The sequence below is a fragment of the Peromyscus leucopus genome, chromosome 9 (genome assembly GCF_004664715.2).
Source record: "Peromyscus leucopus breed LL Stock chromosome 9, UCI_PerLeu_2.1, whole genome shotgun sequence".
In the NCBI taxonomy this organism is placed as follows: Eukaryota; Metazoa; Chordata; class Mammalia; order Rodentia; family Cricetidae; genus Peromyscus; species Peromyscus leucopus.
In genome coordinates this window covers 109,821,150-109,845,839 of record NC_051070.1, presented here as the reverse complement: position 1 = coordinate 109,845,839, position 24,690 = coordinate 109,821,150, and the positions used below count along the sequence as shown (strand labels likewise).

General features: G+C 42.4%; 1 protein-coding gene across 4 annotated transcripts in view; it reads left to right on the top strand.

The window, feature by feature from the left end:
* Positions 1–558: 558 nt before the first annotated feature.
* Sfmbt1 (Scm like with four mbt domains 1) overlaps positions 559–24,690 on the top strand; it is a 127,232-nt gene continuing 103,100 nt past the window's right edge. For 2 of the 4 annotated variants that reach the window (XM_028891301.2, XM_028891297.2), the window contains exon 1: positions 1,463–1,505. The gene's annotated coding sequence lies outside the window, so the exon portion shown is untranslated. Of the gene's footprint in view, positions 876–1,462; positions 1,506–1,837; positions 2,210–24,690 lie in introns of those variants that run through there. The other 2 variants (XM_028891298.2, XM_028891300.2) reach the window with 2 other exon arrangements.

The window sequence follows — 24,690 nt, the reverse complement described above, 5'->3', positions numbered from 1 at the left end:
ATAAAAGAAAATGTGTGCTTGCAAGCATGTAAAATTAGGTATCTATGTAGAAGGTTTGGTTTGGGAAGTCAAATTGTGTAGTAATGGATTATTCTTTTTACATCCCTTTTTCCTGTTATCTCGTCTTTTCAATGGTGCTTACACTTACACATGAAAAAAAAAATCATCTGGAGTTTGTGGATATTTCCTAAGGTTGCCCAAAACCAGAGAAAGATGCCAAGACATTGTGTGTGGGGTGCATGTCTGTGTGGGCGCCTTCCCTTCTCTCAAAGGCAGGAGCCCTGAGACCATTTAGGGCTGGAGAGTCTGGTCTCATTGGCACTCCCGGGTCCCACTAGCGCTGGGACTCCCTTCTGAGGGAACTTTCTGGAGCAGGTGTGTGTGCGTCCTACCGACACCTGACACCTGTGCTTGCGGAGGAAGGGATGAGTCGCCGAACCTAACTGCCCGCAGGCACCTCCAGGCACCTCCAGATTCGAGGCTGGTTCACAGCTTTTTTGAGCCTCCCATCCTCCCGGAGATCTTAGGTCTCCCTGTGCTCCCTTCGCTGCAGGAAAACCGATTTACAAAGCGCCCCCTGATCAAGCCTGGACATGAGGTATGCCGGTGTGCTCGAGTCGGATTTGGTAGAGTCGGGCACTAGGGTGCCCTGCTAGGTCTCAAAGGACCTGCGGGATTCCCGATGTGGCTGGGCCGGCGGGCGCAGCCCCCTCGGCAAGCGGCACGCGCCCATTGGGGACCTGCCGAGCCCCTGCCTCTCTGCTAATGCCATCTTGCTCGAGGTGGTCACGTGCGGGCTACAGTGGCGCGCTTCGCCCGGGATGGACGGATCAGGGACTTCGGCGGGTCCCCAGCCGCTCGGTCCAGAAGCTAAGGTGAGGTCTCTCTCCAAAATCCAAGCAGGGCCAGGACGCGCCCGCGGAGCCCGAGAGCGCGTCTCCCAACTGCGCTCAATCCACGGCGCCGTCGGGGATCAGAGGCCCACGCCGCGCCGCCCCCGGCCTCGCAGGCGTCCTCGGCGACGTGCCGACTGGGGACGCGAGAAGAGCGGCGGGCAACGGACCTGGGCCCACGGCTGCCTCCTCTTCCGAGCAGCTCCGGCCCGGCGAGCCGGCGGCCGCGGGGAGGCCGGGCCGTGAGTGCCACACGCGCTAGGCGAGGGGCGCGGGTTGCCGGGAGGACCGCTGAGCTTGGGGGGGGGGGAGAGTGGGGGGGGCGCGGGCGCATGCGCCCTGCGCCCGTGCCATATTGGAATGAGTCGGAGCGCGGAGCGGCGCCGCCGCCTCCGCCGGAGCGCGGGTGCAGGGGGGCGGGGAGAGCTGCCGGCCGCCCCGCTCTGCCGGGCCCAGCAGGAAGGAGGGCGCGAGCGGGAGGGCGCGGGCGGCGCGAGCGGAAAAGGCGCCCCGCGCGGGCGAGCGCAAAAAAAAAAAAAAAAGGAAAGAAAGAAAACGAGCGAGCGAGAGGGGCGAGCGAGCGGGCGAGCGCGCGCGCGAAAACTCCGTCAGGTAAAAAAGCGGGGCGGCCGGCTGGGCCTTCCCGCGCGGCGGCCCGAGGGGCGGTGCGGCGCCCTCCCGGAGAGGCCGAGCAACTTTGCCCGCGGGAACCGCCGGGAGCCAGCGAGCGGGTGGCGGGCGCGCGGGTGGAGGCGCCAACGGGCGGCGGCGGCGGCGGCGCGTGGGGCGGGGGTACGGCGGGGGTAACGCGGCGCCGGCGCGCGGCCTGGCGCGGTCCCGAGGCTCGGCTCGGCGCGCCGGCCGGCGGGGCTGCGGGGACGCGCCCGGGCACCTCGCGGCCACGGCGGAGGCTGGCGGTCCGGGGCGAGAGAACGGGCGAGCGGCGGCTCAGCGTCAGCACAGCTGGGCTCGTGAGGCCAAAGTGGCCGGGTGGGCGGCAGCGGGCGTCCAAGTTGCGGGCTCCGAGCGCCGCCTCCCCCGTCGTCGTTCCCCCCCCAGTTCGAGCTCTCTCCCGCCGAGCCCCCGCGGACCCGCCCCCCCCCCTCGGGCTCGCTCCGGGCGGGGCGCGAACCCGCAGCCCGCGCGGCCGCTCAACTTCGCAGGGCCCAGGCAGCAGCCGCGCGGTGGGCGAGCTTCTAGCCTCCGCCGCAACCGGTGGCTCCGGCCTCCCCGGCGCTTCGGCTCGTGAAGCGCCGCCGCCGCCGCCGCCCGACCCCCTGCGCGGAGCCGGTCAGCGTCCCGAGGCCACTGGGCAGGTCCGTGACCGTTTCGATTTGTGCTCCCGAGTCTTGTTTTGTTCGCTGTAAAGACGACTGGAGGGACGAGCCGGGTGTCCGGGGAAGCAAGGCCTGCTGCTCTTTGCGGAGCAGAAAAGCCTTGCGAGACCAGAAATAAATTCCCGCGGAAAGGATAGACGTCGTGTTAAGTTTTTCCCCAGATACCAGCTGTTCGCGTGGGGTCTAAAACTAAGCTGTCAAACCCGGGTCACCTCTAGAGCTTGCTGTGCGCCTAGAGTGGGGTGGGATGCTGCTGCCCCAAGTAGGGCTTTTTTACTCGGTGGGAGCTCTCCCCCGCGGGTCACTCAAAGCAGTTAATGGTTCCAACTGGTGTCTGGTGAGTCCTGGATTCATCAGAAAGATTGGAAGGAAGATGGATTTTGTCAATACCTGCGTATGTCTTTTCCTGAACCACGATTTCTAAGATGTCATACTTTATTTCGTCTGAAGCAAAATGCCTGAGCATGTAACTGTTGACTTGTCAGCTGTCTCGACAGGGTGGAAGGAGATAAATGTGTTTTTATAAGTACATATTGGGGCTTGTTAATTCGTGGCAGATGTTGAAATCTTCTAGGCCACAGGTAGATTCAGAGTTCAGATTGTTTGCAACGTCAGGAACATAACGGCCAGTTGGATAAGGAAATAGTGTTATTACATTGCCATTGACAAGCTGACTTGTCTTGGGGTAGGTGTCTACCCAGTGTAGTTTTGATTTTCCTTATTTGCAAAAGTAGGGTAAGTAGATCACCATTCTTTTGGTTCTAAGATTTGGAGACGTCTTAAAATGGGATTTAAGTGTTTTGAAAAGTTCTATATAAAAGCACTCACAAGATGTGTCTTTATAAAAATAGATTGGAAAAACCACCTTGTTAGCTATATCCAGGATAATTTTGTGAACTTTGTTTGAACACAGGCATTTAGAGAAGGCATTTCAATCCACTTAAATTATGCTTCTTGGGGCTGGAGAGATGGCTCAGCGGTTAAGAGGACCCGGGTTCAATTCCCAGCACCCACATGATGGCTCACAGCTGTTTGTAACTTCAGTTCTAGGGGACCCGACACTCTCACACAGACATTCGTGCAGGCAAAACGCCACTGCACATAAAATAAAAATAAATAAAATTTTAAAATACAACAATCAGACTGCAACCCACAGAACCAGGGAGGCTACATAGCAGGGGGGACCCTAGGATGACTGTGGCTTATAATAAGTTTTGGTTTTACTCAATCACTGGGCAAGCCTCAGTGAAACATTTCATTATTAGGATAAGAATTTGTACTGTATCAAGCTGATAATAGAATAAGTGAATAAATAAATAAAATGCTTTAAAGAAATTATGCTTTTTAAAGTTAACAGTGAAATCTTAAGAGGACAGTTCCTCCTTGTTTTGCATATGTATATGTTCTGATGGTCACATACACTTTAAGAAATCCCAAAAGGATTCCTCGAATTCAGTAAACACCTGCCCCTTCCCCAAGGCAACCACCATTCTGACTTCCAGCATACCCAATGAATTGGGCCTCAGAGCAGGGCCTTTTAGAATGTGAAAGAGGCAATATTAATAACTGAAGAATAGCAGGTATGTGAACTCAGAGTTGTGGGCATTTTAGTCATGATACTGTGTTTTTGTAACGATGTAGGCTTTTTCTGGTATCTACAATATCTTAATATTCTGACCTTTGATCTTTGTGGTCAGAAGAACATTTTAAGCTTAGTAGTATTTGGTGTGTTTGGATCGTGGTTTCTGGGAGTCTTTATGTTCACAGTTGAACATTATTATATCACTGCCCATTTGGGGATACAGATATATTTGTAGAGAATAGATTTGAAGGAAGAATCATGAATTTTCCTAACAAGTTAGAGTTAAAGGTATCAATCATTAGGTGAGTTAATACCTTAAAGCATAGAATTTGCAAAGAAAATTGATTTTTTAAAATTCCAGTGAATTAATAATATGGGTATAAAGCTTTAACAACCTTTTAAATGATAGCAGTGAATTTGATTTATGCATGTAGGATGTTCACCTGGTTTATCAAATCATTAAAAGTTCAACGGTAAAAACAAGAACAAAATGTAAATAAAAATAATGTTGGTGTAGTTTTTTTTTTTAAGTCCGTTTGATTAAAGCCACTTTTTGTATTAGAACCCTATGCAAAAGGTTGAATTTTAAATATCCACTGGAAGTAAATGCTGCAGTAATTTGCCTGTATCTCCCAAATATCTTTTAATGTATCTTTGTGCTCTTTGTTTCTACTGCTAAAGGATGAGTTGGGTTCTTAGTGCATGCTGATCTTGGCAGCTTCTTGCAAATGCCTGTGTCATGTCCCCCCCCCCATCCCCTGTGTCGTGTCCCCCCCCCCATCCCCTGTGTCATGTCCCTCCCCCCAAGAAGGCTGTGTGATAGAAAGTGGGAGTGGTTTACCACCAGCACCCGCAATGTGTGTGGAATACTTCCCAAAGTTTAAAGTGTGTGTGTGTGTGTGTGTGTGTGTGTGTGTGTGTGTGTGTGTGTGAGAGAGAGAGAGAGAGAGAGAGAGAGAGAGAGAGAGGAGAGAGAGGGGGCGGGCTCTGTAAATAATTCTAATGAGCTAGTTGATGGGCCAACAACTAATTTGAATTTGATCATTTCACTCAAAGTTTACAGCCTCATGAACAAATAGAGTACATGATGATTTAGCCATCATTGGTGAACTACTTGACTTTTCTGAGGCTTTTTTTTTTCTTTTTTTGAATTCTTGGCTTTTTATTGTAAAAACTGCTGAATCTTTGGGATGCAATTGAAGGAATATATAAGAAACAAAATACAAAAGGGAGTTTCTTCTTTAATATTTATTTCTTTGGTAACCATGGTTTTTCCCTTTAAAAATGCATTGCCATGTATGTGCTCACAAGTACACAGATAAATAAATGAAATAAATGAAAAACCAGTGCTTTGCCAGCAGGGCATGGTGACAGGCCTGCAGTCCCTGCATTTAGGAAGCAGAAGGGTCAGAAATTCAAAGTCATCCTCTGCTACTCAGTGAGTTGTCGGCCATCATGGACTATATGAAACCCTCTGTCAAAACACCAAACTGAAACTGTACTGTACTAAACCAGACAACCCCCGAGGTGCAGAAATCTGTGCCTGCTTGCACATTGGTAGGGTGACCTTTGCTTTCTTAGTGATAACTAGACTGGGCTTAGTGTTAGACTTTAATAACTGTAGAGCGATGAACGAACCAAACTTCACTGACTTTTTGTTATGGCCTTATGTTATGTTCACATGAAGTGACAAGGACAAAATACCATTTATAAAGGTATTTCTGAATGCTGAATATTGTTATATTAAACATCTCCATTTAAAACATTTAAATAGACTTTATTTTATGGCATTATTTAGCCGATAACATTTTATAACAATTTCAGTGAAATTTAAAAAAGGTAAATGGTTCAGATTTGCTATGGCAGAGGGTTTTCTTTCAGTGAATACCATTTTTATCCAACTTGTGTGTGTTTTTGTATTTGCAAACAGCTTTTCTGTGTACGTAGTTGTTAATTGGTTGTGAGGGTCTGGGGATTTTGGTTTCCCAGGAGGTTTTGAGCCATTAGACCTTAGGGAGTGGGGTTTTTGTTAGGCAGCTACCATTCTTCAAGTGATACTAGCCCCATTGGAAAATGGTTTAAAAATAGAAAAGATGTGGTTAGGTTGCTGAAAATCCATGTTTAAAGTTTTCAAAAGTGAGTGTAAGGGTAAGACTAAAAACAAGTTATTAAAAAAAAATACAGATTTTACTGCAAAAGTTTTCTGTGCATCGGTGGTGGTGATAGCACACACATTTAATCCCAGCACGTGGGAGGCAGAGGCAGGTGGATCTGAGTTTGAGGCCAGCCTGGTCTACATAGTGAGTTCCAGGACAGCCAGGGCTACACAGAGAAACCCTGTCTCAAAAAAAAAAAAAAAAAAAAAAAAAGGACCAGAAGTGGTGGCATAGGCTTGTTCTACGTAGGTTCTGTTTGGTACTGAAGAGGAACAATAAACAAGGTCTCTAACCTTGAGCTCACAGCTTAACACAGACAGGAGACATTCAACAAATAATTAGAATTGTCATATAAGAATAGAATATGACTGGGCAGTGGTGGCACACACCTTTAATCTCAGCACTTGGGAGGTAGAGGCAGGTGGATCTCTGAATTAGAGGCCAGCCCGGTCTACATAGTGAGATCCAGGACAGTCAGGGCTGTTACACAGAGAAACCCTGTCTCAAAAAACAAAACAAAATTTCTTTTTATATGATTGTGGGCATGGTGCATGTCTGGAGGTCAGATGACTATTTTTTTAAGTTTGTTCACTTGTTCCATTCTGGGCTTTTTATTTGTTTTTAAATGTGTTTATTTGATTTTACATGAATGAGTGTTTTGCTTGCATGTAGATATGTGTACCATTTGCCTGGTGCCTGTGGAGGACAGAAAAGGGGGTGTCAGATTCCCTGGGACTGAAGTTACAGATGATTGTGAGCCACTATGTGAGTTCCGGGATCGGGACCCCTTGTCCTCCGTCAAGAGTAGCAAAATAGCAAGTGCTTTTAACTGCCCAGCCATCTCGCCAGTCCTTTCTGCCTTGTTTTTTTTGGGGGTGGGGGGTGGGGAGGGTCTCTTGTTATCCCTGCTGCTGCTGCTGCATATGATTCTCTTCTGTCTGCCTCCATTTCCCTATAGGAACACCAGGATTACAGGTTACCCTCCCCCTTTGACGAGTTCTTCAAAACAAATTTTGTTTTGTTTTTTCAAGACAGGGTTTCTCTCTGTAATAGTCCTGGCACTTGCTTTATAGACAAGACTGGCCTTGAACTCATGGAGATCCACCTGCCTTTGCCTCCCAAGTCTGGGACTAAAGGCATTCATCACCACTGCCTGGCTTAAAATAAATTTTTAAGAATTTTATCATGTATTTTGCCTGTATGTGCATGCATGGGCTGTGCCAAGTACCCTTAGGGGTCAGAGAGGGGTGTTATATCCCTCAGAACGAGTTATAGACAGTTGTGAGTTGCATGTGGGTGCTGGGAATTGAATCTGGGTCCTCTGGAAGAACAGCCAGTGCTCTAAACATCTGAGCCATCTCTCCAGTTCATGAGTCTTTTTTTTTTTTTAAACCAACTAAGCCAATTTTGTCAGCCCACTGCCGAAGTTTTAACAAGGGTTATTAAAAACACCTTTAAATATCACTCATCCCAAATCCCAATCCTTCCCACAAAGCAGATAGATACTCTTTGAGTACTCTATCTATGCCAAATCGGTTTAGTAGTTAACCTCTTTCTATACTAAGCAAAGCATTAAAAAAGGAACCAACGCATGCAGATGATGTATAAGACATCAGAAATGCCGCTCCCTGCACTGTACACCTTTTCTAATAACTGGAAGTACCTGAGGATTTGTATACAGTTATTCTTCTAGTCTGTTCTTTCTTTTTCTTTTTCTTTTCTTTTTTTTGTGACAGGGTTTCGCTATGTAGCTTTGGAGCCTGTCCTGGAGTCTGTCCTGGAACTCACTCTGTAGACCAGGCTGGCCTCGAACTCACAGAGTTCCGTCTGCCTGTCTCCCGAGTGCTGGGATTAAAAGCATGCGCCACCACTGCCCAGCTCTAGTCTGTTTTTTATTCAAAAGGATGTTATAGAAACCGTATTCAGGCTAAGCCTGGGGGCATTGCCCTGTAATCCCAGCACTGGATTGGGGAGGCAAGAGAATTGTGAATTCAAGACCAACCATAGGCTATATAGTGTGATCCTGTCCTAGCAAACAATTACCCAACCACCCAGGGGGAAAGGAATGAGGCTCTATCCCTGGTCATATACATTTAGGCCTGAAGCCAAGTTTATTCCTATTTTAACAAAGTATCTGTATATGAAAGGAATATTATTTCTATGTTAGCAGGTTCACAACAGATGTTGGTAGTTGTGCTGAAATTCTTGCTTCTCAATTGGCAAGAAGCTTTGACCAGACTCCTGGATGAAGGGCTCCTTTCCCTTCTCATTTCCACAATTTCCCTGTGTTTTTATTCTGCCTTAATGAGATCTAACAGTTGTATTTACAGCCATAAAAATGCAATGGAATATGTTATTGTTAAAAATTACCAAATTGGACATGAAAATTATAGTTATATTTTAAGAGATATAAAATAAAAATATGTAAATGAAAAGTCAAGACATTATAGAAGGAACAAAGATATTTAGTAATTATAATTCAACCAAAATAAATTCAGGTTCAGAGGCTGGGTGTGGTGTCGAATGCCTTTAATCCTAGCACTCAGGAGGCAGAGGCAGGTGGATCTCTGTGAGTTGAAGGCCAGCCTGGTCTACAGTGTGAGTTCCAGGACAGCCAGAGCTACATAATAGAGAGGCTTTGTCGAAAAAAGCAAAAAACAAAAAACCCACAAAACATAATAAACACAAGTTCAATATAATACCAAATTAACTGAATAAAGATAAAATTCACTTAAAAAGACCACCACAAAAAATCTCAAACTTTATTAAGCTCTCTTTGTCTTTAGGTGATCTTTCAGGATTTTTATTTATTTGTTTGTTTATTTATTTATTTTGGTTTTTTGAGACAGGGTTTCTCTGTGTAGCTTTGGCTATCCAGGAGCTTGATCTGTAAACCAGGCTGCCACAGATCCACCTGCTTCTGTGTCCCGAGTGCCAGCATCAAAGGTGAGCGCCACCACCTCCCAGCAAGACTTTTTTAAAAGCAAAAATTTTAGTCTATTTTCTGTTGGAGATACTTGCTTTTAATTATGTATGTATGTATGTATGTATGTATGTATGTATGTATGTCTCTCTCTCTGTGTGCGTGTGTTATGTGCACATGGATACAGTGCCTGAGGAGGCCAGAGTGTTTGGTTCCTTGTAGCTGGCATTACAGGTAAATGTGAGCCACCACACGTAAGTGCTTGGACCTGTACTCATTCTTAACCAGTGAGCCATCTTTCCACCCTCTAGTCCGTATTCTGTCAAATGATGTGAAATACTTCTTGAACTTTGTAGATTGTTAGATAACTTCAGTGAACCAAACGCTTTGCAGGGAGCCGCATTTCTGACATGTATAGTACTGTGTGCAATAGTTCCTTTTTTTGTATTTTTTGGTTTTTCGAGACAGGGTTTCTTTGTGTAGCTTTGCGCCTGTCCTGGAACTCACTTTGTAGACCAGGCTGTCCTTGAACTCACAGGGATTTGTCTGGCTCTGCCTCTCGAGTGCTGGGAATAAAGGTGTGTGCCACCACTGCCTGGCTTTAGTTCCTTTTTAATGCTTTGCTTAGTATAGGAAGAAGTTAATTACTGAACTGATTTGGGGTAGGTAGAGTAGTTAAAGAGTGTCTGCTTTGTGGGGAGGATAGGATTTGGGGATGAGGTAATAGTGTCCTTTTTAAGATTTATTTTATTATATTAAATTGTATGTGTGTGTGCATGTGAGTATGTGCACGTGCATGAGTGTTTGCCCTCAGAATCCAGAGGCTTTGGATTCTCTTGGAGCTGGAATTACAGGCAGTTGTGAGCTGCCCAGTGTAGGTGCTGGGAAATGAATTCAGGTCCTCTGGAAAAGCTATATTAATCACTGAGCTATCTTTACAGTTCTTAGAGAGGGTCTTAGATGAAAGATGGAACATGGTTTGTTAGTAGTTGTATTAGTATTTCCTAAAGGAACAGAACTGGTAAGTATGCAAAAAAATGTATGTGTATATATATGACATATATATCATATATAAAAATACATTTTAATATATATTGATAGTAACAAATCTCTCATATATGAGAGAGATTTATTAGAGTTGCTTAAAGGCTATGATCCAGGTATTCTCCCCCAACTGATAGTTCAAGAATCTGGTAGTTTTTCAGTCCACAAGACTGGATATCTCAACAGTTTCAGTCTGGTGCGAGATGGAGTTCCAGAGGATTCCGTAGAGTTGATGGTTTTCAGTGTGTGTTGGAGTCCCAAAGAAGTAGGTTCTAATACCGTCAAAAGAGTACTTCAGCAGCAAGACAGACGAATTTGCCAGTGAGAGTGAACAGGCAAAATGCACAAGCGTTCTTACTGTATGTCCTATGTCCTTTTATGTGGGCCGCCTCCAGAAGGTCTGGCCCAGATTTAGGGTGGGTCTTCCTACCTAAATGATTCAGTGAAGAAAATCCCTCACAGACAAGCCCAGCTGCTTGGGCCGTAGCTGATTTCAGTTGTAGTTGAGTTGACAGCCAAGGTCAGCTATCATCGCAGTCAGGTGTTACACACTTGGAATGACAACATAAGATGAAAGAAGAAATGTAGCAATTATTTAAATAGCTCAAAATTTTTTCTTGCTGATTGATATATAATGTATTTTTTTATTTTACTTTTTGATGTTCAGTTTAAAGCTACTTAAGCAACAAATATTTTGCTAGAGGTCAAAATTAATATTTTTATACCCTGAGTAGGTAAAACATTTTTTTTAAGTTGTATTTATTTTATGTGTGTGACTATTTTGCCTACATGAATGTATATGCATCACATGCCTGCCTGGTGCTGGAGAAACTCAGAAGAGGGTTTCAGAGCTTCTGGAGCTGGAATTATGGGTGGTTGTAAACTATCATGTGGGTGCTAGGAATAGAGCTCTGGTCTGTCAGAGCAACAAGTGCTCTTCACTGATGAGCCATTTCTCCAGCCCCCCCCCCTCCAGGAGTTTTTGAAATGTATTTGTAGTGGCCACAGTGGTAAAGCTGTCTATGACTTGCTGTTTGGTTTTAATGTCTTCTCACATTAGTTTAGCACTTACATATAATGTTCTTCTGCTCTGTTTTCACCAGTGTTCTTAGTGATTAGTTCTTATAAATGATAATTTTTAGTACTGGGGAGTACTTAGTACTTAGTAGCTAGTCAATAAAGTGCTTATAAGAATAAGGACCCAGCCCGGGCGGTGGTGGCGTACGCCTTTAATCCCAGCATTCGGGAGGCAGAGACAGGCTGATCTCTGTGAGTTCGAGGCCAGCCTGGACTACAGAGTGAGTTCCAGGAAAGGCGCAAAGCCACATAGAGAAATCCTGTCTCAAAAAACCAAACCAAACCAAAACAAAAGAATAAGGACCCGAGTTTGGTTCCTAGAACCCATATTAAAAAGCTGGATGTGATGGTGTCATCACTGGGGACACTAAGACAGGTAGATTCCTGGAGGTGACTAGCTAGCCAGCCTGGCTTACTTGGTGATCCAGGCCAGTGAGTAACCCTGTCTTAACAAACAAGGTGGGCAGCATCTGAGAAACAACAGGTACTCTTGCCCGCATAGGCATACTCACGTAAGTATCACTCCACAAAACATGAACACACAGGCACACACACATCTCTCTTGTTAGAAATAATGTATAGCAGTTTGCAGACATAATTTTGAGATGCCATTTGGTTGGTTTTTACTTGTGTCTTTGTAAAATAACCTTGGAATGATTAGATGATAACCATACAGATCCACTTAACATATCCTTGCCTAGAGCATAAAAATAATTAAGAGATGCATTAAGGAGGTCAGGGATTTAGCTCAGTGGTAGAGCCCTTGCCTAGCAAGCGCAAAGCCCTGGGTTTGGTTCTCAGCTCCGGAAAAAACAAAACAAACAAAATACATAGGAATTAAAAAAAAAAAAAAAAAAAGCCGGGCGTTGGTGGCACACGCCTTTAATCCAGCACTCGGGAGGCAGAGCCAGGCGGATCTCTGTGAGTTCGAGGCCAGCCTGGACTACCAAGTGAGTCCCAGGAAAGGCCCAAAGCTACACAGAGAAACCCTGTCTCGAAAAACAAACAAAAAAGATGCATTAAAACTTTTATAATTTTAGGTGTATGTTTTGTGCCTGAGTGTATGTATATACACCATGTACATGTTAAGAACCCTCAGAGGTCAGAAGAGGGCACTGGATTCCCTAGACGTATAGTTACAGGCAGGTCCGAGCTGCCATGTGGCTGCTGGTAACCAAGCTTAGCTCCTCTGCAAGAGCAGCAAGTGCTTTTAATTGCTGACCCATCTCTCTAAACTCAAGTGCATTTTGATTATTCTTTAAATTAAAAAAATTTAGAGGTAAAATATGACTGGAATTCTATAATTTTAACCATTCTAAAAGTATAACTCAGTGCTATCTTAAATATGCTCATAATTTTATGCAACTCTTGCCTCCGTCTACCTCTTCATCTCTTAAAAGTGAACTAAAAGTGAAATGATAATTAGTCAATAGTGACTTCATTTCCCTCTCCTCTCAGCTGTACTTTCTGTCTGCAATTTTGACTATAGGTACCTCTTATAATCAGAATCATACAGTATTTGTCCTTTTGTGATTACTGTATTTCATTTATAGTATTCTCAAGGTTTATCCATGGTGTAATGTATCAGGATTTTTTTTTGAGGAAGTGAAATTTTAAAAGCACTTTCACGGCAGGAATGTAAATAGAGATCTCTGCATCTTGTGCACCAGGACTTGTTTACCTCTCAGGAACACTCTGGAGGTGCCTAGCAGGGCAGAGAGAGCCACCTGTGTTTTCTTTAGAAACAGTTGAGACATACTGAGTTCTGAAATCAAGGTAGTAGATGGAATTTGCTAAAAAAGCAAAGGTCCAGAAGCTAGGGGTCTCATTGAGTTGGGACAGATGACTCATGGGGTGTCATATTATGGTCACCCATGTTCCCAGTGTTGGTCTGAGTTAAAGCCTGCTGTCCAGAACTATAAACCATAGTATGGTAGAAGTTGTGCATGAGCCTCAGCTATGTGAAAGGCATGGTTAGTGATTCACCCTAGCCCTTCTGCGTAGGCTCTCATCACCTTACTCATTTTTGAGTGAGTAGAAAACTCGCAAGTATTTAGATAAGTTTATTAGCTTACATAATAATGCTGTACACATTGCTTTTCTTCGATGTATAATATTTAATCCTGTATTTGTAAAATCCAAATATCTAGTTATAGATGGAGAGTAAGAAGATGGTACAGAATTAAGGATTTTAAGAGTTGAGTAGTTACATGTTTTCAGAGGGCTAGAAGAGTTGTAAATGTTTTTTGTTATTACTAAATTTTATTTATAATTTATACATATGATGGTGGGCATGTGTTATGCATATGTACATGTAGGCATACATATAGATAGAAATAAAACTTTAAAAAAAAAGACTTCCAGAGGGCTGGAGAAGATGGCTCAGCCATTAAAGAGCTTTTGCAAAGGATGTGAGTTTGGTTCTTAGCATCCACCTCAGGTGACTTACAGCTGTCAGTAGCGCCAGCTCCAGTGAATCTGACACCCTCTTCTGGCCTCCATGGGTACCTGCATGGATATACATGTGAACTCAATAGGCACACATACACATATACATAAATGAAAATAAATAAATCTGAAAGGTTTCATCAAATACTAAAACCTTCAAAAGTGGCCAAGGTTTTTTTCATTTAGCAACACCCTGTTTTTGGTCAGGGTAGCACTGTGTGAGGCTGAGCTTGAATTTATAGTTCTCCTGCCTTAGCCTCCTGACCACATTATAGGTGTGTGTACACCACCACAGCTGGTCCCCCCCCCACACACACAATTAAAGCACATTGCAACCAAACTAAACATTCAAGATCAACCCAATTTAGCTTCATTTTGTTTATTTGCTGTTATTGCAGGTTTATTCAAATGTAATAGAACTAAAATATTAAGTATTTGCAGTGATAAATGTGTCTTATTCTGTTGCCTTCAAATGAGGCTGCTGCTATCTTCTGTCCTCAGCTGCTGTCCAGCATACTGTGGCAAGTAGAGCTTTGTAAAGTGGATTTTATCATGTAAAAATTCCGCAACTAGCAGGTCCAGACTCTTCAGGGAGACAGACATAATCCTTGAATGTAGTGGAAGTAATAATTATTTTACTAAAATTCATTCCTTAAATAAGTCCTTTGTACTTAGAATTTTAATAACACATCTAATAACAGCTGATACAAAAAACCCTTATCCCACACAAGGAACAGGCATAAGGATCCTGGATTTCAGGGCTGGGCGACATACTTTTTTTTTTTAAAGCATTCCTTTAATCCCAGCACTTGGTAGGCAGAGGCAGGCAGATAGATCTCTATGAATTCCATGCCAGCTAGGTTGACATAGCAAGTTTCAGACCATCCAGCCAAAGCTACATAGTGAGACCCTGGTCTAAACAAATCAAATCAAAACAAAACAAAAGAGGTAATTTTTAAAAAATGTTTTAAAATTTTATGTGCATTGGTGTTTTGCCTACATGTAGATCTGTGTGAGGGTTCCAGATCCCATGGAACTGGAATTATAGAGAGTTGTGAGCTGCCATGTAGGTACTAGGAACTGAACCCAGGTCTTCAGGATGAGCAGCCAGTGCTCTTAACCTCTGAGCCATCTCTCTAGCTCCCAAAAGAGTTAATTTAAGATGTGATAATGATAGTATAATAATAATAGGATGTTGTGCTCAATGGGAAACACATACTGAAGGGTTTAGGGGTGGGGTATGATGTTTTCAGATTTTTCAAGTGCCTCATAAAATGTGTTTGTGTTTGTATAAATGTATCAAGAAAATTGGACTTGGTATGATGGTACATATCTTTTAATTTTTGTGCTCAGAGGCAGAGGCAGGAGGATTTCTTCTAGTTCAAGGCCAGCTTGATACATAGTGAGTTCCAGGACAGCCAGGGCTACATAATGAGACATTTAAAAAGTTGGAAAGAATTTTAATATTTTAATCAAATGTAGACAGCATTTTGGATTTTTTTAGACTCTTTTGTGTTCCAGGATTTTGTTAAAGTCTTTTTTCTTGGTGATATTCTGTTATGCTGAGATGATAGGATCTCAGTGGAGCAGCAGAAAGTGAAAATTGTTGTGGAATATTTGTTTAACTATATAAAGATGTGTTGCATTTGTTTATGTTGCGGAATATTTGTTTAACTATGTAAAGATGTATTACATTTGTTTAATTATGTAAAGATGTGTTGCTGTTTTACCTTGCCTGTCCAATTGGCCTAATAAAAAGCTGAACAGCCAATAGCAAGGGAGGAGGAGGTATAGGTGGAATTTGCAGGCAGGGAGAATAAGTAGGAGGAGGAATTTAGGTTCAAAAGAAAGGAAGAAAGAAAAGGAGATGCCAGGGATGCCAGGGGCCAGCCAGCCCAACATGGAGGAAGCAAGAAACTGGGACATACGGAATGAAAGAAAAGTAAAAAGCTCAAGGCAAAACGTAGATGAATAGAAACAGGTTAAATTAAGTTAAAAGAGCTAGTGGGAAAGGCCTAAGCTAAAGCTGAGCATTCATAATTTAAGTCTTTATTTGCGAGCTGGTTGGCAGCCCAAAGAAAATGTCAACTATGGAAAACAATGGCTATTTAAGTTTTTTGTTGTTGTTGGGTTTTTTGTTTTGTTTTTAAAGTGTGTGTGTGTGTGTGTGTGTGTGTGTGTGTGTGTGTGTGTGTGTGTGATGTCCGTATGTGGGATGGTGAAGACACACATGTGGAAGTCAGGGGACAACTTTGTGGAATCATTTCTCTCCTTTCACTTTTGTGTGGATTTAAAGGATCCAAGTCAGATGGTTAGGCTTTCCTGGTAAGTACTTTACCTGCTGAATCATCTCTGTCCATTACCTTGAACTTTTATTCTCCTGTCTCCATTAAAGGCTATGTCCAGCTTATACCACACTCCCTACTAGTGATAGAACTCAGGGCTTCATTTATGTTAGACAAGTAGTCTACCAACTGAGCCACATCTGTAGCTGGATTTCATTCTTCATGGCTGTATAGTAATCCATCATGTGTATGTATACCACATTTTCTTCATAGGTCTGTTGATGAACATTTAATTTGATTCCATAACTTGCTATTGTGAATAGTGCTGTGATCTCTGTAGTATACTGACTTTGAGTCTCTTGGGTATACAGACCTAGGCATGATGGAGAGGTTTTGTTAGATTAGATGTTTTTCTGGTTTAACGTTTTTTGAAAAACATCCAAACTAATTTTATATTGGCTGCACTAATTTACATTCCCATCAACAATGCTGTCACATTAATTTGACAGAGAGAATTGTATAAACATCTGTTCACCCAAGATAGGCTACCAGTAACAGACCAAAGAAATGATTCTACCCACATCTAGGTTGGTGGACCAGTCTAAACCATGTGGTTGCTTATAGAGCATAGGTGATGGGTTATCTACATGAGCAACGTTCAGGGTGGCTATGCCAGAGAAGAAAAGGGTTTTCCCAGCAACTATCGTTGCCCTCTTAACCTCAGGGAGAGGGATGTCTCAAGTACCTGCCTTGTGGAGCACCCCATGCTCTTCAAGAGGGAATACTAATGGGCTCAACCGAGTGGAGTCTTGTGTAGGTGATTGTAGTTCAAGACTGTAAAGGTCATATCATGCCTGGAGGAATGTATAAGTGGGTGCAGGGGATAGTGGAAGGCCCTTGTTAACATTTGTTGTTTTCTTGGTGATAGCTATTCTGAGATGAGATAGGATCTCAGTGGAGCTTTTCTTTGAGACTGTCTCTCATGTAGCCCAGGTTGACTTGGAAGTGATTGTATAGCAAGGCTGGCCTTGAGCTCCACATCTTGGTGCTTTCACCGCCTAAGTGCTGGAATTTCAAGTGTGTGCCACCACATCCAGCTTCAGCAGAGTTTCGATTTGTGTTTCCTTGATGGCTAAGAAGCTTTAACATTTTTCCTATACTTATTGGTTATTGTACTTCTTATTTTGAAAACTGTTTAATTTATTTACCCATTTTATTGATTGGATTATTCTTTTGTTTGAATTTTTAATTCTTTATATATTCTAGATATTCAATTCCCCACTGAAAGGCTGCAGAGGTGGCTAAGTCATTAAGAGCACAAACTGCTCTTGCAGAGGATCCTGCTTTGGTTCCCAGTTTCCATGTTGACAGCTTACAACCACCTAGAACTCCCCTTTAGGGAGATCTGACACCTCTGGCCCTTGTGGACACCTCCACTTGTGCACATACACATGCACAGACATAATTAAAAATAAATCTTTAGTTCCCCATAGAATGAACAGTTAGACTCTTCTCACGTTCTGTAGGTTATCAGTTTACTCTGGTAATTCTTTTCTGTTTTGCTGCAGTCCTAGTTGTTATTTTTGCTATTATATCCAGGGCTAACGGAGCCCTATTCAGAAAGTCCTTGCCTATGTTTGCAGTTTGAAGTATTTTCCACCCTTTTCTTCTATAGCAGTTTAGAGTTGCAGGTGTGACATTAAAATTTTTGATCCATTTTGAGCTGACTCTTTGGGGGTGGTGGTGAGAGGGATCTAGTTTAGATCTCCTGTGTGTGGAAATGCACCTTCCTCAGCACCATTTGTTAAAGAGGCTTTTTTCGGCACCTCTCTTAAATCAGGTGGCCATGGTTGCATGGTTTATTTCTGGGTCTTCTGTTTATCCTGTTTGTCTGTGTGTCTGTTTTGTGTCAGTACCATGTTATTTTTGTTAGAATGGCTCTGTCGGGTATTTGAAGTGTGATGCATCCAGCATTGTTGTTTTTGTTCAGGATCACTTTGGCTTTTCTGAGACTTTTGGGCTTGTATATGAATTTTAAGATGTTTTTAAGTTCTATGAAGAATGCTATTGGACTCTGGATGTTGATTACATTGAATCTGTAGCTTGCTTTTGGTGGTATGACCATTTTAGCAATTCTCCTGATCCATGAATGTGAGAGGTTCTTCTATCTTTTAATGAATTCAGTTTTTTTTCTTTTAAAAAAGATTTTATGGGGGGCTGGAGAGAAGGCTTAGCAGTTAAAAGCACTGGTTGTTCTTCCAGAGAACCTGGGTTCAATTCCCAGCACCCACATGGCAGCTCACAACTGTCTGTAACTCGAATTCTAGGGGGTCCGATTCCCTCACACAGACATACATCAAGGCAAACCACCAATGCACATAAAATGAAAATAAATTATAAAAAAATAAAAAAGCTTTCACTGTAGATGTTTCACTTTTTGGTTAGGTTTATTTCAAGGCATTTTTTTTTAAAGCTATTGTGAATAGGTTTGTTTAATTTTCTCAGCAAAATTATTAGTAGTGTATAGAAAGCCACTGATTTTTGTATCGTGCTGCTTTGCTAAAAGTGTTTATAAGAGCTGAGAGTCTTCTTCTTCTTCTTCTTTTTTTTTAAAGATTTACTTATTTATTATGTACACAGAAGAGGGTGCCAGATCTCATTACAGATGGTTTTGAGCCACCATGTGGGTGCTGGGAATTGAACTCAGGACCTCTGGAAGAGCAGTCGGTGCTCTTAACCTCTGAGCCATCTCGCCAGCCCTTGAGAGTCTTATAGTAGAGACTTTAGGCCTTCGACGTATAGAATCATATCATCTGCAAAGAGGGATAATTCTTGTTTCCTTAATTTATCTCGTTTTCTTCTTTTACCTGCCTTTGAGCCAAGATTTCAAGCATTGTACTGAATAGGAGTGGTGAGAGTTGGCCCCTTCTTGTTTTAGACTGGGAACACTTTCAGTTTTGCCTCATTCATGTTGACTGTGGGTAGTTGACTATAGTCTTTTTTATGTGGAGATACAATTTTTCAGTTCTTAGTTTCTTTGGAGTTATAAAAGGATGTTGAATTTTGTGAAGGGCCTTTTCTGCATCTCTTATGATGACCGTGCAGTTTTTGTCCTTGTTCTGTTATTCTTACCTGTGTATGGTGAACAGGGCTGATAGAACAAATTACACACACACACACACACACACACACACACACACACACACATATGTATACTCACATGTGCACATATATATGGGATTTATTAGAATAGCTTGAACTCTGTGGTCCAGCTAGTCTAACAATGGCTGTTTTCTCACAGGAAGGCCAAAAGTCTGGTAGTTCTTCAGTCCACAAGACTGGATGTTTTAGCTGGTCTTCACTCTGTGTTGGAATCCGGAAGAAGTGGATTTTTGTATCATCAGTGCCTCAGCAGGAGGATAGATGAATTTGCCAGTGAGAGTAAGGCAAGCAGGCAGAAAGCAAAAGCTCTCTTGTATTTCCTTTTATGTGGACTTCCACCAGAAGATGGGGCCCAGATTGAGGATGGATCTTCGTACCTCAAAGGATCCAGTCAAGAAAAATTCCTCACAGGCATGTCTAGATGCTTGGGTTTGAGTTGATTCCAGGTGTAGTTGACAGCCAAGATTAGCCATCTCCTCCTTGTTTGTTGCATAGACTAGTTTGAGGAGCATTGATGTTATTTTCTCCTTAATTACTGCTTCAATATTACTACTCATTATACATCTTTAAGTTTTTTATATCCTCCTGGTTTAGTTTTGTTAGGTCATGCATGTCTAGAAATTAGTCTTTCTTATTTTCTAATTTATTGCAATTCCCTTTTCAAAATATTCCCTGTTGGTCTTCTGGATTTCAGTGGTATCCATTGTCATGTCTGCCTTTTCACCTCATACTTTATTGAGTCTGCTCTTTCCTTTGCCTAAGGGTTTATCTACCTCATTTTTTTTCAAAGAACCAACACCTTGTTTTACTGATGTTTGGGAGGGGTATCATCCTTTTTTGTCTCCATTTCTGAAATTTATTATTTCTGTCTATTTTGGGGCCTGATTTATTCTTGTTTAAGATTTTGAGGTACAGTTGGCGCACACCTTTAATCCCAGCACTCAGGAGGCAGAGGCAGGCAGAGCTCTGTGAGTTCGAAGCCAGCCTGGGCTACAGAGTGAGTTCTAGGAAAGGCACAAAGCTGCACAGAGAAACCCTGTCTTAAAAAACAAAGATTTTGAGGTACATTATTAGATTAATTGAAAGAACTAATTTTTAAATGATGTATCACAGTGGATATAGCACATGCATGCACTTTGCACTCCTGAAGAGGAACATAGATCCACTTGTTGAAATGATATGTAGATTGTCATATTTTCAGTGTTATGGAAAAAACAAACAAAAGAGATCATCTGGCCTGTAGCTCAGCAGATGAAAGTGCTAGCTTAGCATGCTGAGGGGTTAACTCTAGCATTGTCTAAACCAGACATGGTGGTGCGTGCCGGTAATTCCAGCACTTGGAAGATGGAGGCAGGGGGATGAAAAATTCAGTCATTCTCTGCTACCTAGAGAGTTTGAAACCAGTCTGAGAGTTTAAAACCCGGTCTTAAAAACAGAACAAAACAGAAACCCTACCATATTATTAGATTTTGGTTTCTTTTTCTTTAGACAAAACTGTGTTCTAAGTGTTAATACCTGTAAAGTCACAATTTCAAGTTTTATGTATTAACTCTTTCCCCCATTCCACTTTAATAATTGTGTGTAAATGCTTCAAAGGAAGAGTTTTCAGTAGTATCTGAGTTTTCTTTTATATCACCATGGTTTGAGGGTAGCACTTAGAGGAATGTTCCATCAACAAAGTCCCTGCTTGCCTTGTAAGGCCAGGGCTTCCTTTCTGGACCCTTTGAGGCTGTATTAATCACCTTTTCCCCTGGGCTCATACAACATTCTGTATATTCTATTTTTGTTTGATTGTTTTTTTTTTTTTTTTTTTTTGGTTTTTCGAGATAGGGTTTCTCTGTGTAGCTTTGCGCCTCTCCTGGAACTCACTTGGTAGCCCAGGCTGGCCTCGAACTCACAGAGATCCGCCTGCCTCTGCCTCCCGAGTGCTGGGATTAAAGGCGTGCGCCACCACCGCCCGGCGATTGTTTTGGTTTTGTTTTTTTTTAGAGACAAGGTTTCTCTGTGTAGTCCTGGAACTCACTTTGTAGACCAGGCTGACGTTGAACTCAGATCCTCCTGCCTCTGCCTCCTGAGAGCTGGGATTAAAGGCGTGTGACACCACCATCAGGCCATAGTCTTTTTTTTTTTTTTTTTTTTTTAAATTGGGGAGAGCGTGACCACAGGACTCATCCCTGACCATCTTTACCTTCATTCTAGGTGCTCCATTCTTGCCACTGTTTTTCTTTGTGATGCTTATTATTATATGAAATGTTTTTGTTTTTAGCTAATTTTAATTCATTTTAAGAATTTAAACCCTACTTAATAAATATTAAAACTCATATACCTACTTAAGAATATTTTCCATATTGTTCCTTGTTGGAGAAATAGAAGTATTTTCTCTAATACATTGCTGCTTTTATTTACTATTGGGAACTCCATGTAGGCAAGAACTGTGTTTGTCTTTGTTGCATTAGCTTTTCCTGGAGTGATTAAAAACAAACCTCCACTCCCCCTAGATAAGGCACCAAGGACAAACCGAAGTAACAATTCCACCAAAGTCTAGCTTGGTGAACTCTTCATTGTTTTTTTTTTTTTATAGAGTATGGATGAGATCTGTAGGTAACTCCATACAGCAGTGTCACTAGGTCTTATCCCAGTATGATAACTTCTTTATAGCTGCATGTTCTAAGCTCTGTATACTCTATGACTTGCCAAGACTATGTGCAATTTATGCAAAATTACATACAGCTGGGCGCTAGGTGTAGGTAGAAGTGGCTGGAATCTTAGGTGAGGGTCTATGAACCTCCCCACCCCTTTCTCTGTGAAGGGAACAACTTAATCTTAAGGGTCTTTGGCAGTTAGTCACAGCTGCTGTGGTGAAGATGGTAAAGGCAGAATTCTACAACACTTTGAATCATCATGGCCTCTCTGGTACTGAGAACAGTCTGGACATAGAAGTATGTTAAGTGGAGGTATGTGTACAACAAGTAATTTGGACACTTGTCTCAGTTTTAAAAGTGAAAAGCCAATACTTTGTCATGTTTTGCTGCTTGCAGTTTTCCTTCCTTCTTCTTCTCTCTCTCCATTCCTCCCTCCCTCCCTCCCTCCCTCCTTCACTCTCTCCTTCTCCCCTCTTTCTTTCAAATAGTCTCACTCTGGCAGTGAATTTATGATTCTCCTTTAATCCTTCCAAGTTCTGGGATTACAGCATGTTCTACTGCACTTGATGATCAGCGCTTATTTTGATTAATGTTTTAGGTTAGCAAGGTTTCTTTCCTCAACTTCACTTTAAAAAATTATAGTAGTTTGGGCTGGGGAGATGGCTGATTAAGAGCACTGGCTGCTCTTCCCAGAGTACCCAGGTTCGATTCCCAGAACCCACATGGTGGCTCACAACTGTCTGTAACTCTAGTTTTTGGGGATCTGATACCCTAATCTGGCCTCTGTAGACACCAGACATGCATGCACATGGTGCACAGACATACATGCAGGCAAAATACACATATGTTAAATATAATAAAAACTAAGAATACTGAAAATTCATACTAATTTATATTATCATCTCTTTTCCCAAGAAAACTGAGCATCTTTAGATGTTTGGCAGTGTACTTTGCTTTTGAGAAAATTTTCAGGACTTTAGCACCAGCCATTTGCTTTAGTTTTTGTGGTAGTAGTTAAAAAAAAAAGCAACCAGTTCTCAGGTTTTATGTGGGAGTAGGGTGGAATAACTAGACTTTCCATTTCCCTGGGTTGCCTGATGAGAGCCTGTCCCTTGCAGGAGCAGGATTGCAACTTCAGAAACAAGTCTATTGATCTACTTGCCTCCCGCCATTGTTAATAAGTGTGTGCCCTTCCTGGAGAGCACTGATGCGGCCTGCATCTGGGGAGAACCTGTTGATCCCTTAGACAAGGAGACAGCCACAGGGGTGGAAGAGGACTTCACAGGCGTAGGCTTTGTTTTTGTTTTTGTTTTTCCCTTTTCTATCTTCCTTGACTGTGAGGAAGTTTAGGTGAATTCTGAGGTGCATGTGTATGTGCAGTGACCTTTAGTGTTTTACTGAATGGGATTGATTGGGGGCAAATTTAGGAAATTTGGACTCGAGTAATCTTATAATTCTTATCTTACAAAGGAAAAAAACATTTGCTCATAAAGATAAGTATTTCATATTAACATGAAATGTAACTGGATTTTAGTTTTAGATTTACTAGATAATTTGAGTCTTTTAGACTAGTTATCATGGAACTAAACATATACAAACTGGAATATGTTTTAAAAATGAGTGGAATATTTTTAGCACTATGGCACAAAATTGAAAGTTACTGTAGTTATAAGCAAGGAGGTAGAAGGGACTTCTTCATACTCCTAAACCTTTACCTGTCTGTATTACTGAATTCAGGTTTTGCCACAAAGGTTGTCATGCAGGGACGTGTTCTGAGAAATGTGTTATTAGGAGGTTTAATCATAGTAAGAACATAGTGTGATAACTATAGCTTCTGTAGAAGATTGAATCTAATGGGACCAGTGTGTGTACACAATCCATCAATGACAGAATGTTGTTGCATGGTTCATGGCTGTAATACAGAAAGAGTACTCTGACCAGGCATTCCTTTTTCTTTTGAGTCTTAGGAGAAAGAAGCCCCTGAAGATGCCAGTAGACTACCAAGTTGCTAAACCATGCTGTTAAAGTCCAAGGCCTGTGTATGTGTTGCTTGTTAAAAAAATTAGTTAATTTGTATGTATTAATTGGCTGTTTGGTGAGCAAACATCTACTCACCCCAGATAGGCTCCCACCAGCAGACTAAAGGAAGGATTCTACTAAGCTTTGTTTGGTGAGTTAGTGAGTTTATCAGGCTTATAGGTGTGATCTCCAGAGAGACCCATCACTGAAATGTCTCACCCTAGCTTGGATGGAATACTCCGTCCCCCCTTTTTTAAACTTCAGATCTCTGTATACTGTAGCACCTCCTAGAACTGGGGCAGAATTACATGTGACTAGGGGTCAGGTGGAGTACAAAGAGTGAATACCTGGAATCTCAGGTGAGAATGTTATTCTTCTTATTCTTTCTTAGGAACTTCAAAAGACCCAAATTTCAAAGTGTCGTGTAATGACAGCTGCCCTGACGAAAATGGGAATAGCTGTTATGCTTGGAGGACAGCATTATACAGCATTGGTTAACGTATTGACTTCTAAATTTTTTTTTTTTTTCGAGACAGGGTTTCTCTGTGTAGCTTTGCTCCTTTCCTGGAACTCACTTGGTAGCCCAGGCTGGCCTCGAACTCACAGAGATCCGCCTAGCTCTGCCTCCCGAGTGCTGGGATTAAAGGCGTGCGCCACCACTGCCCGGCTGACTTCTAAATTTTTAAAAATTCTTTTGTTTATTGACAGAAATATAGCCACATTCTTAAAAGATGGCTTCAAAATTACTATTACTTGTTTGTATGTGTGTTTGTATGGAGTGTGTAAATGTGTTTTGGGCACATACACACATACATATACTGCATGTATATGGCAGTCACAGGACAACATTTAGGAGTTGGTTCTTTCCTACCTTGTCATTGTCATCTTTATTGCTGTTTCTGCCATGCTGTGTACTGAAAGCTAGCTGGCCTATGAGCTTCTATCTCTGTCTCTCGTCTAGCCACAGGAGTGCTGGGATTGCAGGTGTAAGACACTGCATTCTTTCCAGGGTGAAGAGTTGGGTGGTCAGGCTTGTATAGCAAGGGTCAGTTTTTTTTTTTTAAACCTTCCGAGACATCTTGTTGGCCCCAAAAGTTGGTTTATATCTGGGGTCCTTAGTAA